This window comes from Condylura cristata, unplaced genomic scaffold, assembly GCF_000260355.1.
Source record: "Condylura cristata isolate star-nosed mole 26May11 unplaced genomic scaffold, ConCri1.0 scaffold00010, whole genome shotgun sequence".
In the NCBI taxonomy this organism is placed as follows: Eukaryota; Metazoa; Chordata; class Mammalia; order Eulipotyphla; family Talpidae; genus Condylura; species Condylura cristata.
In genome coordinates this window covers 52,617,820-52,640,685 of record NW_004567111.1, presented here as the reverse complement: position 1 = coordinate 52,640,685, position 22,866 = coordinate 52,617,820, and the positions used below count along the sequence as shown (strand labels likewise).

The window sequence follows — 22,866 nt, the reverse complement described above, 5'->3', positions numbered from 1 at the left end:
ATCTCAAAAACACACAAATAAAGGTCAACAGAAAACAAACTATTTTGTTGGAAAGCTTTAGAGAATCATTTGATCACTGGCCCTCAAAAGGGCTAGCAAGGTAGCACAGACGTTTGAACTACTTTCATTCCCAGTCACAGGTTTCGTCGTCTTTTTGATTAAAAAAAAAAAAAAAAAAAGACAGGGGCCTCATTGGTGGTACAAGGGATTAAAGCACAGCACTATGAAGCTATCCTCAGCCATTGTAGCACCAATTTGATCTCCAGCCAGGGAGGTGACCCACATGGCACAGCAGAACTCTCCTATCTTGCTCACTGCTCCCCTCAGTTTATTTCAATAGATCTGCCTGTTTTGTCCCCCACTGTCTCTGGTGAGCCCTGTCAACCCCCCACACTTCTGGTCTGTACACCAGTTCTTGTATGCATTACTAGATAAATCTGAAAGAAAAAGACATTGTATCACAAAGTAATAAAAGCTGGAGAACCTTTAGCTATCAGGAGCGTGTGGGCACTTCTACATGTATCTAGCTGGTATTAAGCACTTTCAGAATGTACAGTCCTAAATATTACTGAAATATGAAGCACTCATTATGCTACACTTGCACACTATACAATGAAGAGTAAGTTAGCCCCTTCCGTAAGGCAGATTACATTCACTATTGTGGCAGAATTAAAAGCATAAAGGTGAGAAATGTTATTCCTCATTGAGGAGGAAAAGTGAGCTGGAAAATGTTCATCCAGAGCCTAAGATTCGGTTGAAGACAAAAGGAAAAGACACTATAGGAATCAATAACTTGAACTAAGGCTTCAATGTGAATTAGAGATTTGAAAAGTGTTTCTCGTAAAAACAGTGTTGTGGTATTAATTCATCAGTCATTCTCAAGGTAATAAAGTCAATATCCAGAGGAAAAAAATCTGATTTTAGAATTATTTGAGGAAAAAAATCTGATTTTAGAATTATTTCAATGCAACCTTTTCAAGATTTCTCAATTTGTTGATTTCAAAGTCACATATTCCTAACATTTAGGGAAAGCTTTGTCTAATATAAGCCTAGACTATCAAGATTTCTTACAAATAATTATTTTTCTTCAAATCATCACTTTGACTTTTCAAGAGCTACAAACAACATAAATACTCAGTTACTTATACTGGAAATTAGGGCATCTTATACAAAGGAAAACAATTTCAAACACAGTTAACTTTTTGCTACCTATTCCCCAGTACCAGTCTCTACTTTTAAGTCTAGTATACTTACTCCTTCCTACTTGATCATATCTTGGTTTATATTTTCTGCACTTCAAAGTTTTCAATTCCTTCATGTCACTGCACTAATCCTATCCATTCACAAGTTAATTCGTCTTCCTTCTCCTGTAAGTGTATATTGGATACATTGGGGGCTGACTGTTCCACAATTATAGAATTTGGAACAAGTCATGCTCAAGTTCAGTCCCTTATAGTTGAAAAAGGAGTCTTCTAAGGCCACAGAATTAATCAGTTTCAGTTTTTAAATATTTTAGTATGATCATGCATAATTTCTGTGGGATGGGACAACTTCTGTATGTGACACTGTCATTCCTCTAACAGATTAACCTAGTTACCCAGTTCTTCAGCATGACATTCATATAAATATAATTTTACCATACTGAATTATAGTACTTTGTTCTGATTCATTTCAGGTCTTCTAAACCAATAGAAAAGCCTTAGATTTGCTTACATATTCAGTTGTGATCTTAATAAAATGACTTGATGACAACATAGCAACTAGTATAAGATGCAAGTGCCTCTGAATAAAGCAACATGTGAAAACTGTGTACATTAATGAAAATGAAGAGATGACAAGTTTCAACATCTTTAAAAATAAGGCTAAAAAAGGGGCCTCCCTGGTGGTACAATGGTTGTTAAACAGCTGCAGCACTGTGGAGATATCAGCAGCCACTGCAGTGTATGTTCAGTCCCCAACCAGGCAGGTGATGCACATGATAGACTTCTGTTGACCCGCCCACTGCTCCCCTAAGCAGTGTATTTCAATAGATCTGCCTATTCTGCTCCCCACTCTCTCTGGTGAAAGATAAACAGCCCAAAACCAGAAATTCCCAATCACTATCTCCATGGAGAATATGAAGGGCTGGCTGAGGTCATAAGGTGATTTCATCATTTTTATGCTTTCTTTCATAGGTCTCTGGATAAATTCTGCTGCACTATTACCTACCTAAAACTTACTGTTAGTGTGTCATGTTTTTGTATACAGCATCTTGATGAAAAAAAAAATCATATTCTAATGCATTACAATGGGATTTTTTTTTTGTCTAAAAATGAGGGTAATCAGCATTATCTGGCAGCAATTAATCAATCTTTGAAAAATGCTTAAAAGTGATTTTACAGGCCCTGCCTTGTGGCGCAGCGGGTTAAAGCACAGCACTAAGCAGCTTAAGCCACTTCCACATGAGTTCGATTCCTGCCTGCCCCAGAGGAGATCCACATGGCGTGGCAGACCTCTCCTGACCCGCCCGCTGCTCCCCTCAGCAGTGTACTTTGTCGATCTGCTGTTCTGCTCCCTACTCTGTCTCTGGTGAATTCTCTCACCCTTCACATCTCTGGCCTGTACCCCAGTTCTATATGAATAAATAAATCTTCAAAAAAAATGATTTTACAGGGACCTCCCTGGTGACTTAGGGGTTGTCAGAGCTATCACCCTAACAGTTCACTACCAAGAAGTTCAGAATCTGGTAGATCAGCAAGATAATAAATGCAGTATTAGGAAAATGAGTCATACTCTATCATTCCAATGTGAAAAATGCAAGTGAAAATTATTTATGAGGTAGAAACCGTGGCTATTACTAATAGTAGTTGAGTCCTTACATACAAACTAATTTAATTTTCCTAACTCGGATTGACTTGGATTTTAAAGCTAAGTAATCAGGTATAGGGTCAAACAGATGAATGATGAAGCCCAAACAAATTAATTTCAATACTTTCTAAAGTATTTACTTTTTTAAAAGATTTATTTATGCACCCAAGAGGTGGGGTATAGGCTAGAGGTGTGGTGGTTGAGAAGGTTCACCAGAGACAGAGTGGGGAGCAGAACAGGCAGATGTACTGAGGTACAATGCTAAGGGGAGCAGTAGGTGGAGAGGTCTGCCATATCATGTGGGTCACCTTCCTGTCCGGGAATCATACTTGTGCTGCAGTGGCTGCAGATTACTTCATAGTGCTGCACTTTATATGGCTGTGCTGCCAGGGAGGTCCCAAAATACTTAATGCTTAAAAACAAAAACTAAATCTTGAGATAGCAAGCTAATTTGAGACTGCCACTGTGCTTTCTTATTATATCTCAGAACACATGGGAGTCCAATTCAGTCTGCTAGAGAATTTTTTTTAACTTATATTAGGTCTTGTAATACTTGACCTTATGAGAGTCCTTATAAAGATTCTACATAGGAAGCTTTGTATTACTTGGCTGTTTCTCATTTTCCTTTCACTCAGTGAAATTGTGATATTGATGATCTATATAGATTTGACATAATTGAATCCAGGAAATCCCATTGAAAAGACTGACTAGTGAATTACTTTTGATTATCCACACTTATATTGGTATCAATGTATTGTACAGTAGGGGACTAATATTAGTATTCTGTGAAGTTACCAGTTATATTTAGTACATCAGTCATCAAACAAGCTAAGATTGTAGGAGGCTTACACTATAAGGCTTACAGGCCAGTAGTACACAAATAGGGTGTATAAAATAATTATAATAAATACTGATGAAACTATTACTGATAAAAGATTGAAATCCTTAAAATGGTGATAGTACCTAAATGGGGAGTTAATTTTCTGTGTGGAAGGTTGCCTTTCTAGAATTACACCTGAGAATTTTTCTGAAGGCTGAGTCAAAAATGTGACGTACCACCTTTAATTGTTCTCAGGGACAAGTGATCAAGCCATTCCAGAAATATGATTCTTTGGCAAATACTCAGAAAATGATTGTGATAGTTTATAACCTCCAAAGTAGGTTTGCAATTTAAATGTACTGCATACTTTGCAACATCGTCTACTTTCTCATGTTTTGATGATTCCCAAAAAGTGTGCTTAAGTGAGATGACATTGACTTTTAAATACCTTGCAAACATACTGCCAGTGGGCCCTTCCTGATGGTGCAACTGGTAGAACCCAGCACTGTGGGGCTGTCCACAGCCAGTGCAGCACGAGTTCAATTCTGGCCTGGGGTGTGTGTGTCAGGGGGTTGGGGGGAGCAGGGGCAACCCACATGGCGTGGCAGACCTCTCCTGACCAACTGGCTGCTCCCCTCAGCAGTGTTTCAGTGTATTTGCCTGTTTTGCTTCTTACTGTGTCTGGTGAGCCCTCTCACCACCCCTTGCACCTCTGGCCTACACCCCAGTTCTTGTGTACATAATTAAAAAAAACCCTCAATATAACCTTTAGATTATGTATTCTCAATAGATAGGAGGGGCAGTTTTCTTAGGACTACTATATTCCATTAAAGGCTGATTGGATTTATATTACATGCATAGCTATAGCTATATATATATATATATCTCCAAAGGCCACACATACATATACTGGATATAGACACAAATATTCCATGACCAGTGTAACCAAAATACACTTCTAAGAGCACACCCCTTTGCAATGTGACAGAACTATCATGGAATATTTATGACAATTTGAGTATGGTGTAGTACTTCTACTCTGGAAGTTACAACTGTAAGGAGAGTTTGTCTCCTCTACCTTGTTAGCTATAGGACAGAGGCTACAGATTTTAATTACTAAGTATATGAGCTTTGCTCTTAAGTCAAAGCTCCTGAGCTTCAATCCTGACCCTCCTCCCTTAAATAGTTGTCATTAGGCATGCTATTTCCTGGTTACTCAGTTTCCTTACCTGTAGTATGAGGTTAATGATGTACTTTCTTCATAGTGTGATTATGAGAATTAAGTGTAAACATTTCTGGCAAAGTATGTTATCAGTGATTATTTGCAAAGGATAAATGTTACTAGTAATTATTTTTATCACCCCCAAGCAGCTAGCACTTGGTTACTATATGTACTTTAAAAGAAAAAACAATGACTTGCGATAAGTATTAAAATCTTTCTCACTTAAACGGTAAATCAAACAATAAAAATATACCTCCTATTTCCCAGAGGGGCAAATAAATATTAATTAATGATGATCTTTATTGTATTTACTTTTTTATCAAGAGTTTCAGGTATTTTTTGAGAACTATAGTCCAGAAAAGCATTTGAATGTAAAAAACTAGGACACCTATGTTAGAAATGTTATAAAAAGTATCTTCTCAGCAAGTCATAACATTGTTTTAATCAAGCCTCAATAATGATTTGGGCTTAAAAGTTGGGCAAATATACTACAGAATATTTCCTATATTTGATGTCAGAATTGACTGGACCAGCTGTCACCTTACACTGAGCATGATCTTCCTAGAACACCATTTTAAAAATAAACATCTGGGTTTTCCCTGATGACAGAATGGATTAAGTGCAGTACTATGAAGCTATAGGCAGGTATGGCAGCATGAGTTTGATCCCCAGCCAGGGAGGTGACCCACATGGCGTGACAGACCTCTCCTGACCCACCTGCTGCTCCCCTCAGCAGTGTATTTCAGTAAATCTGCCTGTTCCATTCCCCACTCTGTCTCTGGTGGAGCCTCTCACGCCCTACCCCAGCCTGTACCCAGTTCTGTACACATAATCTTTAAAAAAAAAAAAAAAATGAGTATCTATTAGGTGCCTGGCAAGATGATGAAAACTTCATTTGAAGCCAAGTTCCTCTATTATTTTACAGAGAGAATTGCAAGAGTGGTAAATTGAACTCCAAACTACGGTTCTGCACTCCTACCACCATCCAGGAACTCTAGAATATAAACACCTCTCATCCCACTGACACTATAACTCTACTCTCCTTAAATCAAAACTGTATTACTTCTTAGAATTGACTCCTTCATGTTTATCCAAATTATTCAATTTTATTCTCCCTTGAAGTCTTAAGAGAAAATCTTAGTGATCAGAACTATAGTGAGTCTTCAAATAATCTTTGAAAACATGCAAATTTAAAAAACCTTTTATTTAAAAATTATGTTCCAAACCTATAGTATTTCCATTACTCGCAGCTTTCAGACATGCAATATACTTCTGGAAACTTTAAAACATCACTTCTAGTAAAAAAAAATCCTGAAACAAAAATCCAGAATTTCCCCTTAAATTAACCTGTTAGCACAAAAATGCCCTTACATTTTTAAAGGCAAGTGTTTGGCAAGTTGACATTTTGGTTTTAGTTTTAAATATCTTCAAATCTTAATTTCATAACTTTGGAAGTCCTTGGTAGCTTTTCCTTTCCATAATGCACTCATCCATCGTAGGCAGAAGTCCACGCTTCAGATTATATATGCATCCCTGAAACCTTTCTCTAGTTTTGCTCTCCGGTGCAACACAGAACCAACAACTGATTATTCTTTCAAGCTTTTCAAGATCTACAATTAGTCCTTACATTTGAACACTTCATATTTTCTAAATTCTTTAAATGCCTTCTAGTTGGTTCACATATACATATGGCCTGATATGAGTTAAACACACTAAGGCTGTTGGGAAGAACAAGTGTTAATTACCATATAGCAATAGTTTATCCTTAAAAAGTGAACTTGCAAGTATCTTGAAATCTGTTGAAACGTTACCTAAATTCCAAATTAATTTAGCCAACTTTGCTATTTGGAAACCAAGACCATCTGCTATGGATGAAAATAAGGAAGTGTGTACAGATAAATTTCATTTTTAAAAAAGGAAATTTAAGTTCTAATGAATACAGGAAGCATTATAAAATTAACAAATTTTCCCATTAATTTTAACTATATAGTTTTAGAATATTTTTTTCAAAATTTCAAATTCCTTGAGTTTTAGAGTTAAACACATTTAAGAACCACTAATTTGAAACAGTCTATTAGCTTATCAATTATGGACCTAAGGTTTTATTTTTGGACATTTTTCCTACTTCATTAAAAAGGATATAAAAACCCATTATGACAAAAATGTCATAACAAAAGGGGCTACCTAGAAATGTTTTTCAGTAAATTTTGATGATTACTCAAGCACAACTCCTTCTGCCCCAAACTGCAAATATACTTGTCTTTAAACTTCTGTTAAATGAACAAATCTTGAGCAATATACTTATTTCAGTAGTTATTTTTTTCTTACTTTTCTGTTTTAAGATTCTTCCATGACCTCTCCAGTCACAGAATGCTTCTTCCACCATGGAAAGGTATCTTTGTTAATAAGCAGATATGGTAGAAAAGTCACAGGGCAAATAACATGCATCTTTCTCAAATTATTCAATTTACTAGGTATGCTAAGAATTTTCAAGCCTTTCTACAGGAAAGTGTTATGAAAGTATATATTAAAAGTATAGATAAATGAAAAAAAAAATTGCACCAGAAACATATCCCGTGTTTCTCTCTAGTGGGGATATTTTCTTTTGCCCCCAGCATAGTAATGGACTGAATAAATGCATTCAATAAACCAAATATTAAACCTGAAGAGAATATTACAAGGATAGTAATAGCCCTTGGATAATAAAAACAAAATTTTTTTTATAAAGATTTATTTATTTATGCTTACAGAACTGGGGGAACAGGCCAGAGGTGCAGAGGTAATAAGAGGATTCACCAGACAGAATGGGGAGCAGAAGAGACAGACTGACAAAGTACACTGCTGAGGGGGGCAGCAGGCAGATCAGGAAAGGTCTGCCAAGCCATATGGATCAGCTCCCTGGCAGAGGATTGAACTTATGCTGCATTGGCTCTGGAGAATTTCATAATGCAGTGCTTAACCAGTGTGCCACCAGGGAGAGCCCATAAAAGTGCTATTTTTAAGTAGACTTTCTGAGATTATTTCTAAGGTTTTATGCTTATATATTACTGTTACGCTAGGAAGAGTTAAACTATTAAATGGAAAAATTCTTAACTTTTAAATCTAAAAGTCAGTTTCATTGTGCTAGAAAATATTTATGACTGCAAAATAAGCCAGCTTTCTAATTTTTTGCATGGCTTATTAATTTAGCTTCAAATTTAAAATAGTAAAATAATTAATTTTTTCATATTACCTTTTGTCTGGTGGAAGAGTGGAAAAATGACAGCAAAACTTCTCAACAAAGAAGCAAGAACTGATTCTTGAATTTCTTTTTAACACGCCTCTGAGAACACAGAATAGATTGCTCCCTAGAAGATGATTTTAAAATTATCTGTTCAGTTATTCCCATGATAGTTATCGCTTCTAAACTTCTGAATCCAGTGGAATTTTCACTTAGATTACTAAAGGGCCATTCTGTGGTGTTAACTCGCTTCAAATAATTGCTTGTAGTGGTATGATGGTATGATTTCACTGCCTTGTAGTATACAGAGAAAGAAATGAATGAACTAAATGAAACAGAAATTAACTTTTTGGATTTTAAGACCAAGGAATGCATTTGTAGGACAAAGGGGACAATTACATGGTAAAAGAATTAGACTTTAGTATTGAACTTATTAGGTATATCAACATATATTAATTTTCAGTGATGCATATTCAGAACCTCTACATATAACACAATGTTTTCTCAATAAAAAAAGACATTTCAACAGGAAAAATTCTATTTCAAAGGTTTTTTTATTTTTAAATATTTATTTTTATTTATGCGCATAAGAACTGACTGTAGGCCAGAAACACAGGGGTAGGATGGTATGAGAGGATTCACCAGAGATAGAGTGGTGAGCAGAACAGGTAGATCTACTGAAATACATAGCTAAGGGGAACAGTAGGTGAGACAGGAGAGGTCTGCTGCACCATGTGAGTTAACTTCCCTGATGAAATTCATGCCACAATGGCTGGCAACAGCTTGACAACGCTGAGACTTTAACCCCTGTGCCATCAGGGAGTCTCTAAAGGTTTTCTTTTCCAAAAAATGGCAAACTTTCGCCTAATCACAAAATCATGCTTATTTAAAAATCAATAAAATAAGATCCACCCTCCTCATCCTTAAAAGGTTTATCTCACACTCACAGTAAATTATTAATAACAATTAGTACATGTTTTCTTTTAGCAAGTCTGTTCATTCTATTTGACAATTCTTTTTAAACTCAATTATGAACAATTTTCTACCTCATTAAATATTACATTATGTTTAAAAGCTGCACAGTATTTCATTCAGCATGTTATTTAACCAGTCTTTTATTATTACTTAAAAACCCTTCTACAATTTTGTAATAGCTCAACTACTATAAGCAAACTTATTGAAAGGGTATATTAGTTGATTTTACAGTATCAGAAAACTGAAGTAATTCTTTAATTCTTTTAATGTGCTAAAACCCTACAAATACTGGCTGGTCACACTTAACTACATGTGTTAGCTATCTACCTACCAATGGATAACTTAGAGTGGTATCTATATTGCTTTTCATATAAACTGAGGAAAAATTTAAAATATGTGAAATTGGGAACTGATATTTAGGCTTAAGTTCTGGACGTCTTAGTCCACCTGTTTTTCTTAATTTTACTTCTCAAAATTTCTGTTCATATTTCTAATATATTTAAAAGGCTAATACATATCGATAAAGAACAGTTAATGATAGAAGTATTATATCCCACAAGTGTGTTAAAGAAAAAGATAAAGACCTACAAATATAAATTGTTCATACCACAGAAGGGTGTAGAAATGCTACTGACTACTTAAGCCAGAAAACACTGAAGCACACATCAAGAGATTTGGCCTGATTTTTAAAAATGTATAGAAATTAGGGGAAAAGTAGAGGTGGGTTGAGGTGAAACAGTATAAAGGCACAGATACAAAAAACAAAGATTAGGGCAAGATTATGACATACAAGCTAGAAAAGCACAAGCAGTGTTTTAGGAAGGTTAAATAAGAAAATCAAACAATTAAAAGGTAAGAACTCAGATGCACACAGAGTAAACCTAACTGAGAAATAATAAAGAACACAACAATAAGAGCAATTGTAGGAATGGAGTCATCAAAGATGACTATAGTTTGCTTGGAAAAATGACAAAAATGAACAAGTTCAGTGTCTCTTTGAAGCATAAGCTTTGACTAATTTCATCAAGTGGAAAATGACTTCAGAGTTACTGAAGCAGTTTGCAAAAAAACTGATCATGACATACATACCTACCAATCATTCAAACGTTTTGTTTATATTCCAGATGGTCTCAGAATGGAGGCTGAATGAAAGACACAAAAATATTCTATCTATAAGGTCAAATAAGGTAAGGCATATTAATAATTCTCAGGAAGTATGAAATCTGTAGATTAAACTGAAAATTAAACAACCATAAGATATGGCTCTTGTAATACTCTTTATTCCTATTAAGACACTACTCTCCTCCTTACCTGATCATAGCTACCAACTGTTCCTTGTGTTCACAAGGAAACACAAAAATCCTTTACTCTCAGGTTCTCTCTCTTGTATTCTAAATATCTTTTATCCCATTGTTTTCATTTCCTTTGCTCACCCTACTCATGACTTGTCAGAACTTACATACCACATAAAGTAGAGTATCTATCAGTTTTTTGTTTATTCTGTTACCTATGCCTCACTTACAAGATACTTGAGATCCATTTGGGTTAGAGTTATGTTTGTTCAGCACCGATCCACAGCATTTATTTATAGAATAAAAAAAATTAGCCTATAGTTTACTAATAGATGTAGTAAATGCAAAGAGAAAAAAAGTTTAATGGTACTACTATAAGATCTTATATTCTGAAAAACGTTAGTCCCATAAATATAAGCATTCCCAAATATTGTAAAGTGATGAGATGTGGAAACAGTCAAACTCTGGGGTGATTTAAAGTTTCTACCACTTCCTAAAAGTAGAACTGTACTCATTAGCATAATACTAGGTATTCCATGCTGTAACAGAATAATCCATGTTAAGCACATAAATTATAAAAAAAATTATGAAACAAAGATAACAAATTAATCAAGCTGATGAACAATTAGTGTTAAGAATGTTTTAAAAAATTTTCTCAAAATTTAACTCAATATATAACTATAAATAGTAACAAGAATCTTCAAACAGTTACATTTCTTCAGAATACAAAGGTCTAGTACAGGAAATGAGATTATTTAAAGTATAAAAGAATTAAGGTAGACCTGTACTAACAATATGCTAATCTTAGCACATTACTCACGCATGAATTCCACCTGTTATAATCAATAGACCCTCAAAAATGTTCGAATATTGAATTTAATTTCAATGAAAAAGAGAAAAAAACAAAAACAAAAACCTCAGCATTTAATAGAAACTGTAAAAGTCCCTTGAGTAGGAAAATAAAAAATTTTAGTAGCTGTAAATATACTGATGATGATCTCTAATTTCTTCTCTCAGATATGCAAGGAGTATGTCTAAATGCTTACTAGAATCAAATCTATCTCAAAAGACATTAATTTTTCTCCTTTTTTGTTAATAGTCAAATGAGAACATTTAGAGTAAAACTTTTCCATGAAGGGTCCTCCCTCATGGTAAAATGGGGTAAAGCAGAGCACCATGAAGCTATCCACAGCCACTGCAGCAATTTCAATCCCCAGCCAGGGAGGTGACCCATATGACACAGCAGACTTCTCCTGTCTCACCCACTGCTCCCCTCAGCAGTGTATTTCAGTACATCTGCCTGTTCTGCTCCCCGCACCTCTGGCCTGTGTCCCAGTTCTTGTATGCATAAATATATAAAATAAAAACAAAAAATTTCCATGAGTAATATACACCTGCAAAAAGGAAAAAAAAATTGATAAGGAATGTCAACTTTTAAGTAATTAACTTAGAGATCAGCTCAGATCAGATCAGTCTATGAAAGTATACTTGCTAATCCATTTCTGGCTAACTTGTGTGTGTACATCAATAATGATACTTAGTGTCTTAAAAACACTAAGTTTGGGTCCTCCCTGGTGGCGCAGCGGGTTAAAGCACTGCACTGAGAAGCTAAAGCCATTTCCGCATGAGTTCGATTCCTGCCTGCCCCGGAGGTGGCCACATGGCGTGGCAGACCTCTCCTGACCCGCCCGCTGCTCCCCTCAGCAGTGTACTTCATAGATCTGCCTGTTCTGCTCCCCACTCTGTCTCTGGTGAAGCCTCTCACCACCCCTAAGCCTCTGGCCTGTACCCCAGTTCTGTATGTACAAATAAATAAATCTTAAAAAAAAAACAAAACACTAAGTATAACTCCATAATAACCAAATTTTCAATGTATGAAATTTATTCAATGGCTAAAATTTCAAGTCTATTACCATTTATCAATTTTTGTGCTCTTAAATCATCTTCACTTGAATGTAGGGTGCAAACAGAATCACTACATTATTAAAATATTCCTCTTGCTACCTTCCAGATACTTGCCTGAAGTCTTCTGAGTTAGCTCCACCTCAATGGGATAGTCCAAAATAACAAATTTATGATGCTAAATACAGAATTACGTGGCATCAACTTAAAAAGTAAACTGAATAGAAAAGGTTAGGATTTTTTCCCAAACTAGTTGGGGGGGGGGGAGAACGACACAATACTTAATACTTAAGTATTAACTAAACAATACTTTTTCTGTGCAAAATAAGTAATGAAAATTAAGATGAACATTAAAGGGAAAACTTTCACTTTACTATTTGCTCAAATGTTTCAAAGCAGCTCAAATGTTTCAAAGCAGCTCAGAAAGATGGAAATGTATCAGCTCTTACAAGTAAAACTTCTAGTCCTGAGGAGTAACCAAAATGTGATCTGTTAAATATTCATAGGCTAGTTCCTCACCTCTTTAATAAGAGACCAGAAAGAAGTTGCATACGGTTACAATATATTTCAGTTGAACAGTTTTTCTATTTCTTTAAATGACCCATATATTTTTTCTTAGTTCATTTTTAGGTTTAAGGAAAAAATTTTATCCAGCTGTTCTAGTTCCAAATGGTCCTTCTTTATTTTATTACATTTGGTGCCATTTAGATATAAAGATTCACCCAATATGTTATAAAATCCAGGGTTTTTTTCTTTGTCATTTAGAAGGGAGATTAAACATAATTTTTAAAAAATCTGACTCAAAATACATTAAGGAAAATAAAGCCAAAAAAGAAAATCGACTTCCTGGGTTGTTATGGAAAATATTAGACAACCATTTTGTAATTAATTAAATACTGGATGAGCATCTATGTGTTAGATACTGAAAAATTTTCAGTGGAGCCAAAAAATACTTACTAGTCTTTCAAAAAAATGGTTGAAATGAAATAAAAGAAACAGTGTAAGTGCTTAATAAGTGACTTTTAAAAGTATCAAGGCAAATTATTTTCATATAAAAACAGGCATTTATTTCCAGCCTCTTAGTATGATATAGAATACTATACTGCTTCCTTATTTTGGGAAAAAAGTTTGCTAGGAAAAAAGCAAAATTTTTCTTAGAACATGAAAAATTTTAACTTAAGTAATCCTTTATATTAAAGTCTGAATTTAAACAAAAGATCCTTGAATACAATTTCTTAAATTTTATCTGAATACTTTTAGGGCTTCCAAAATAGATAATTGTAACTGGAAGTAATTCATTAAGAACTTTTTAGTTTGTAGACTTTCTACTTAGTTACAATTGAAAAGGGTAATATATTTGAAGGAAATTAAATCAGAAGAATGGTATTAAACTACATAAGCAGTCATCTTATCCTAAAAAATAAATTATTTTAATGACTTAAAACACACCAACAAATAAAGAAAAAGAAAACATTTCCTTCAAGTTTTGAATTGAAATTTGTTTTTGCATCTGTACAGTTAGTAACTGTAATTTTTTTTTTGTTTTTATTCTTAAATAATGGATACCAAAAAAAGGCCTCATTTTTTACTTTGTCAAACAAAGTGTTTGCTTAAGGTTTAAAAAAAAAATTAAAAAAAAAAAATAACATGATAGTATAGGTTAGGAGAAATAAGATTAAAGTCCTAATGTGTCATATGCAGCAAATAACTTGAGTATCTTTTTTTCTGAGCTATCCACCAATTAGGCCAGTTCTTTATAAGGCCTTTAAAGTTATGAATTAAGTGTATTTTGAGACTCAAGCTTTCAATGCTTTGATGATTTCCCTATTCCCTTAAAAGTAAATATTTAGAAATGTAACTAGAAACTGTCTTCTAAGTTGTTTAAAATATGTATTTTAAAATATGTATTTTAATATATGAACTAAACAATTATAGTAATTTTACAAAAGGAAAACAACTTTATCTAAAAAAATTTCATTTATATTGAATAAGATGTGCATTAAAATAATTTGATGGTATATAAGCTGTCCAATAAACTCCTGAAGATAGTTAACAGTTGTTAAATAGCAATTAAACTATTTTAACATACAAAATACATTACAAAGTATTAACTTATTTTTTAAATTTTCTATTTTTATACTAAACATAGTAAGTTGAAAATATATTAACAATATATACTAAACAGTAATGTTGAAAATATATTAACAATATATACTAAACAGTAATGTTGAAAATATATTAACAATAAAACTGAAAATATATTAGTAATATAAAGTACAACTGTAGAGTATAGTCAACCTTACTTCAGCAGCACAGTTAATACTGGAGATAATTTTAGAATCTTAACGCCAATATTTACGTGCTGCTAAGGCACTGCTGACATCACTATCAGAATATTCATAATAAAGAGAAACGTATATTCTTCAGAAGATCAGATCCTTGTATTTTTGAGGCAGCACAATATGGCCTGCACCTTTTCAAAATCCACAAACCATTATGTGCTGCTACTTTACTCCAAGGTTTTGTTTTGTTAAACACACATTAGCGCCTAAGGACACAAAATGTTTTTTTCCTTTTATCTAAAAAAGATAAAATACATTAAAGCCCCATGATTAAATATTTTAACATGAACACAGTGTGCATTATTAGTTATTTTTTAGCTTATAAGTTATTTAGAAAACATTTCTACATCAAAAATTTAAGGAAAAGTCTAATACAAACCAAAGACACTGCTATGTAATTAGGAACACCTAAGATGCATAATATCGGGAAAAGAAAAGCATTTTATGAATTTTAAGTCAATATAATTAATGTCTAAACAAATTTGACTATCTTAGGTATATGAAGTTATGTTTATTTTATAAACAAAAATTGAATAAAATTTGTTCTTTACCTTGATGAAAGCATAATTTACAAACAGAATTTGATTCCTTGCCATATATTTTTCAAAAGACATCTTCATCAAAAAGTTAATACTTCATGTCAAGGGAAAAAGAAGAAATTACATACAAGAGCTTAGTTTCAGTAAATTTAAGCTAACAAAATGCAATTATAAAAACTAGAAGTCACATGGAATATTTTAATTCTCAACTAAAATTATACAAAAGTCCCAAATAAACCAATCTTCTTAATTTAAAATATACAAATGTTATTTTACCCTCAACATTTATCTCCATATTACTGTTATTCTGTTTTAGACTTGAACATCATTTTATGAAAGAATTCTAGAATATGGAGACTTAGAAAGATGAGTAAAACTTTGCACCCAGAAATGAGAAATAAAACAGGAGCCCTTTGTTCTTGACCCTTACCTTTTTGTACTCTTCACCAGGCAAGAAAGTATACTTCTATACAATTTCCACTTACACAGATATAGTCATGAAAATAGTTCTATCTCTAAAAGATACCAGTAAACTATTACCACTCTTGACAACTTCTTTGCCTGTTTTCTCACTGTTAACATGGTCATGCTAAAAGCACACTATTTCTGTTGTATAAAAATGTGATGGGTACTGATACTCCATATTCTTTGTAAATGTTTTCCAATTAAAAAAGTACATCTTGTTATTTCATCTGAGAAACCTGTATTTTACATATTACTCTTATTATTGTCTCAAGTTGCTACACAATTTAAAATATGTAACCAAAATGAATTTATTCACAACACTGAGACACATACCCATTAGCATTGTCCCTGGCATCCACTTTCCAGAGCAAATTATAAACATTTTTGACATTTTCAAACATATATGCTTTTTTAAACATGTATTTTATTAACACCTAACATGTGCCAGGCCAATGCCAAGACGGCACACTACTATACCAATAGTCTAAGAACTTAAAAATCACTTAAATTTTAAGACAGTTATCAAGCAATTGTTCAAATCCACATATTGTCTGTTGCCCTGACACATACATCTACACATATACATAAATGATTATACTAAAATCAAATGAACTACATGTCAACATTAAGGAAAAATGTTATTTTAATTCCAATCCTTTTTATTTGCTAAAATATATGCTCTTTAAACTGAGTATGAAATTGAAAAAAAATGTGAATACTGTGAAACAGAAATTTTACAAACCTTTACCACTCCACAATGAAAATGACATTATTTTAAAAAATTATTGAAAAATTATAACATGATGGCGTAGTGGGTAAAGCGCAGCACTCCAAGCTAACTGCAGCCACTTCAGTGCAAATTCGATCCCTGGCCCTGGCGGTGATCCACATGGTACAGCAGACCTCTTCTGTCTCGCCAGTTCGCCCCTCAGCAGTGTACCTCATCAATCTGCCTATTCTACTCTCTACTTTGTCTTTGGTGAATCCTCTCACTCCCTGCACCTCTGGCTTGTACCCAAGTTCTCTATGCATAAATAAATCTTTAAACACTAATTCCTCTTTCCACTCCCAGAAGCCACTGTTCTACTTTCTCACCTCATGAATTTGCCTATTCTAGTATAATATAAATGGAATCATACAATATTTGCCCTTTTGTGACTGACTTAATTCACTTAGCATAACTTTTCAAGGTACATTCATGTTGTACCTTTCTTCCCCTGGAGAGTATTCAATGGTATGTATGTGTATACATTTTATCTATTCACTGAGTGGATAATTAGGGTGTTTCCATCTTTTGGTTATTATAATTAGTGTTGCTATAGACATGGCATACAAATATCTGAGATACTTATTTTGGGAACATGCCTAACGTGGCATTGCTAGGTCACATTACAGTATTTTTTAAATGCTTGAGGAACTGCAAAGCTGTCTTGCTAGTGGCTATACTAATTTACATGTCCATCAACAATATAAAAGTTCTAATTTCTCTGTATTATTGCCAACACTTATTTCTTAAACTTAAAAAAGTAATTTCCATCCTAATGGGTATGAAGTTAATATTGACTTGTTACTTCCCTAATGAGTTGTGATGCTGAGCATCTCTCCTTATGCCTTTTGGGTAACAATTTCTTTGGAGAAATATTTATTCAGATATTCTGCTCATTTAAAAAAAATGGGCTTTTGTGGCCCTCCCTGCTGGCGCAGTGGGTTAAAGCACAGCACTGAGAAGCTAAAGCCACTTCGCATGAGTTTGATTCCCGCCTGCCCAGGAGGTGACCACATGGCGTGGCAGACTTCTCTTGACCCGCGCCCGCTGCTCCCCCCTCAGCAGTGTACTTTGTAGATCTGCCTATTCTGCTCCCCACTCTGTCTCTGGTGAAGCCTCTCGCCGCCCCTGAGCCTCTGGCCTGTACCCCAGTTCTGTATGAACAAATAAATAAATCTTTAACAAAAAAAAAAGGGTTTTTTCCACGGGGATTACAAATGAGATGGAAAAAGGCATAAAATGATGCAAAAGTAAACTATATTATTAAAAAAAACAGGGAAAATAAACATGCTGCAAATTTCTTTCATTAAAAAAAAAGGGCTTTTTTAAAATGGTGTGACCTTTATATAAGTGTGCTATTAATCCCTTATCAGATACATGATTTTCAAATGTTTTCTCCCATTCTGTAGGTGAATTTTTGTCCCTGTGCTTTTGGTATCTATCCAAGAAGTTACTGCCAAGTTTAATGTCATGATGCTTTCCTTCTATGCTTTTTTCTGAGAATTTTATAATTTTGAGTACTTATGTTTAGGTCTTTGATCCATTTAAATTTTTATATATGGTGTTAAGTGTTGAGCTTCATTCTCTTTTATGTGGCTATCCAGTTTTCCTAACATTTTTTGAAAAGATTGTTAAATGCTTTCATTAAGGCCTTTCAAGTCTTCCCATTTGTTGAAAATCATTTAACATATAAGCAAGAGTTTATTTTTAATGTATTATTCCATTGGTCTTTGTCTTTAGCTACATACTGTTTACCATAGTTTTGTATTAAGTTTTGAAATTAGGAGTGTGAGGTCTCAAGCTTTTTTTTTTTTTTCAAGACTATTTTTTGATCTTTGCTATCCCTTGAAATTCTGTATGAAATTTAGGTTGCACTTTTCTGCAAAAAATGTCACTGGAATTTTGATAGGGATTGCTTTGCTCTGTAAAGGTAGCACTGTCATCTTAACAACATTAAGACTTCCAATCTATGAACATGGAATGTCTTTCCATACTTTTTCAAAAAAAAGATTTGTTTCTTTATGCATACATGAACTGGGGTACAGGCGAGAGGTGCAGGGGGTGGGGAGTGAGAGGATTCATTTAGACAGAGTGGGGAGCAGAACAGGAAGAACGAGTGAAACACACTAATGAGGGGAACATAAAGGTGTCAGGAGAGGTCTGCCATGCCATGTGGGTCACCTCCCTGGCTGGGGATCAAACTAGTGCTGCAATGGCTGTGGACAGTTTCATAGTGCTGCACGTCAATCTGTTACGGCACCAGGGAGAGCCCCATATCTGTCTTTTAACAGTCTTATAATTTCACTGTTTTCTGAGAGCTGATTTGTGCCCTGCAATTTTGCTTAATTTGCAAATGGAGTCAAGGGTTTTCTACATATAAGATCACATCACATATGAACAGAAATAATTTCACTTTATCTTTTCTATCTAAGACTGGTTTAAAAGCTGTCAACTTTGATGAATTTATTCTTGCAGAAAAACTCCTCTCCCTTCAAACTTTCAGTATCTTTCCTTTCATTCTCACTTCTATTTCAGAAAATAGAGGTTATCAGAAGAGAATTTCCCCTACTTCTACTGAAAATATATCTTTGTATTATGGGTGAAAAATCATTGTTTATCTTCCCTTATTATATACTAGTATTCTATCCTCTCCAGCTTAGCAGTTCTCCTCTAGCACTCTCACCTGCATCTTTAATTCTCATATTAGATTATCAGCAAACATACAATTTTTCTCACCTTCATTTTCGTCTCTTAAAGGATATATTACATGACAATACTGCAACATTATATTTTTAAGATACTCCCAGAGATTTTTCTTACTTTATCTCTAAATATCTGGGATAATTAAAAGAACTATGTTCTCTTTGAAAACGACTAATTTATACTAGAAAAAATTTCCATATTTCAGAAAAATATGGAAAATTTTACATTCAAATTATTAGAACTGAAAGATTCCAGTTAGACAAAGAAGGTGTATCTTTCTCTTTGTATTCAAGAGCAACAAATAAAAACTCTTCAGATTTCTTTGAATTCATATTGTTTTCACTGTCACATGACAGGGCTAGTCAGTTGCTAATACACAGCATGAAAATGTCTGCTTCTTTGTTTAGACAAAGTCTTTATATATGGTCCAAAACTGTTTTCTAATCCAAAAAACCTAGTTTTTCACTTTAAATATAAAGTTGTCTTTATAAATATAAAGTTGTCTTTAGACTCCCCCTGATTTTTTTCAGATGGAGAGAAAACATTACTTAAGAAATTGTGTGTGATGTTAGTTTCAATCAAAACAGTTTATTTCAGAAAAGTCAGGATGTGTACAAAAGACACTCAAATATGTTATCCATTAAAAAACAAAGGAAAATTGGAGATAAAGATGAGAAGGAAAGACAGAAGAATGCAGAGAAAACACCCAATAACTTAAGCCTGGGCTGATCTTAATTACTTTCTTAACCATTAAAATATGCAAGCAACATTTTGGGATTTCTGAAGTTAGCTTCCTTTGTGTCATGTCAACACATGGAAACATGAGTAATAATAAAAAATTTCTTTTTTAAGCCTTAAAAAAAAAAATCACGGGGCCATCCCTGGTGACGCAGCAGGTTAAACCACAGCACTGAGAAGCTAAAGACACTTCTGCATGAGTTCGATTCCCGCCTGCTCTGGAGGAGGAGATCCACATGACATGGCAGACCTCTCCTGGACCCCCCAACTGCTCCCCTCAGCAGTGTACTTCGTAGATCTGCCTGTTCTGTTCCCCACTCTGTCTCTGGTGAAGCCCCTCACCGCCCCTGAGCCTCTGGCCTGTACCCCAGTTCTGTATGTACAAATAAATAAATCTTAAAAAAAAAAAAATCACTACAGAGTAACTTGGTATTTTAGTATACACACACAAAAAATCTTTTACAAAAGTATACAGTAAAAATTAAAGCCATATCATTATTAGATTCCCCAGCAATGGTCTCATATACAAAGTTAAACTTAGAATTGAACATTTATATTTAAAAAATTTTAGACTCTTCTTTCTTTTATATGAATGAATTATACCAGAATATTAGTCAAGAAGTGCAACACAAAAGGTTTTTACAAGAACATAAGTATGCTACTCATTTTAATGTTTTTCTTAGACACATTCTTTTGAACCCAAATTATGGTTACTTGCCCACTACTATTCTCTTTACACTCAATTTTCACCCTGTGCCAATCATGCCTTGCATTCAGTAAATAAGAACAACTTACTGGTTTTTTGAGATTCAAGTTCTTCTGTTTCCTTACCATTCTTAATTTTATACCTTAAATCTAGATCTAAGATTCTTACACCTACAATTGCATTTCAGCAGGACTTGTATCTTTTGTCACTTATTAAAACTTCCGGTCCTCCCTGGTGGTGAAGCGAGTGAAAGCACAGCACTAAGAAGCTAAAGATACTTACTTATGAGTTCGACTCCCGCCTGCCTCAAGGTGACCACATGGCTTGGCAGACCTCTCCTGACCAGCCCGCTGCTCCCCTCAGCAGTGTACTTCGACAGTCAAGCCTGTTCTGCTCCCTACTGTCTCTGGTGAATCTTCTCACCGCCCCTGCACCTCTGGCTTGCGTCCCAGTTCTGTATGCATAAATAAATAAATCTTAAAAAAGTTATATAGTCAATAATATACTTGTGTTTCCCTAAGTAGTCTTTATTTCTCTGCTCTAGTACCAGTGTATAGTATATATATAGGTCTATATAATCAAGACCTATCAATATTTTCTATTTCTCACCCATGAAAACACTTTACCTTTCCAATTAAAATATCACTTAGACACAAGACAACCAAATGCAATGTGGACCTTTCTGAAATAAATGAAACTTTAATGAAAACTAGACATTATTCTAGTATGGGATTATTATTACCAGTTAGTAGGAAGTGGAACAAATAAAATTACTTATCATTTGAGTAAAGCGGTTATCCTCTCCCACAGAGTGATTCTTTAAGACTCCTGGACAAAACGAGTCAGTTCTTTTCTTCTCTAAACTGTGTATTTATACCTGATCCCTGAATCTTCACTAATACTGCTGTTGAAGGGTAAATACTAAACTAATCTCTACTTTAAGTCTATTTTCTCAAAGGGGTTATTCTTCAACCTTCGTATTTGATTTTGAATTGTACATTTATTATGACTTTTGAACAAAGGCCTGTTTTTAGTGTTAAGTACTGTGCTGAGCAGATAATTGGTTTCACTGTTTTATAGCTATCTTCCATTTAGTCTAGATTGACAATTAAGGTTATGATTTCTGGTATGGTGCATGCTCTTTCTTCACTCCTACACATTAGGAATAAAAATATAGTGCTCCATCTTAAATGTCTTTAAAGTTTACTAGCTTAAAAATAAATAAATAAAAATAAACCAGAGATGGAAAAAGGCACAAAATGAGGTAAAAATAAATTATATATATATATTAAAGGACACCTTTCCAACCTACATATGCAAATAGACTTCAATGGCTAGATGTAGAACCACAAGAAAGAACTATCAAATAAAATCCAAAACCAGGCCACTCTTTATACAGTAATCTAAGTTTCAAATATGGTTTTGATGGACTCGTATTTCTATCGTCTTTCTCTTATTTCTATTTTCTTATATATATCCTTTTATTTTTATGATCTTCTATGAAAATAATCATTTTGAAAGGTGATGCACAATAAATATCTTGCTTAAGAAATTAATTTGAACATGCCTCTGAAGTAAATGGGAATCTTTAAATACTTTATATTAGTTTTCTTTCCATATTTAAGGATCTACAGGAAAAAATACAGTAAAATGATAAAAATTTTATATAAAATGATAAAATTTTATATAAATTAGTGGTTTTCATCTCACTTTCTTATGATTTACAACTCTTATTTTGTATCCATTAATATTCTAGTTTAAGTTGATTCACTTTCCTTCTAATACTGCTTTAATTTCAATTAATCTAGTTTATATAAGGCATTTGACAAAAATGTTAAGAAATTCTAAGCATGTCTCCCTAAGATCTCCTGAGTGCAAAAGTTTATTAGTCAACTTGTGCATTTACATCTTTATCAATATAATAAGCAACAGAAATTTATAAAGGCAGAATGATAAAGGACGGCGAATCTGAAACATAAGACCCAAAATGAAATCTTGGTATTATCCCTCATGACTGACCTCTTGGCTAAGTTATTTCATTACATAGTCTTGGTTTCCTCTTCTGTAAAATGGGCTTACTAGATCCCTATTTTTTAAAAGATTTATTTATTTATACATACAGAACTGAGGTACAGGCCAGAGGTGCAGGGGTTGTGAGAGGGTTCACCAGAGACAGATGGGGAGCAGAACAGGGAAGACAGGAGAGGTCTGCTACATCATGTGGGTCACCTTTAGGGCGGGAATCAAACTCTCACTGAAGTGGCTGAGCACAGCTTGCAGTGCTGCATCCTAAACCGCTGAGCCATCAGGGAGCCTATTTTTTTTTTTT

At 34.0% G+C, this 22,866-nt stretch overlaps 1 long non-coding RNA gene across 1 annotated transcript in view; it reads right to left on the bottom strand.

Moving 5' to 3' along the window:
• Nucleotides 1-20,957: 20,957 nt before the first annotated feature.
• LOC105853476 overlaps nucleotides 20,958-22,866 on the bottom strand; it is a 21,351-nt gene continuing 19,442 nt past the window's right edge. The window contains exon 4 of the long non-coding RNA XR_001145320.1: nucleotides 20,958-20,991. This is a non-coding gene — a long non-coding RNA (uncharacterized LOC105853476). The remainder of the gene's footprint in view (nucleotides 20,992-22,866) is intronic.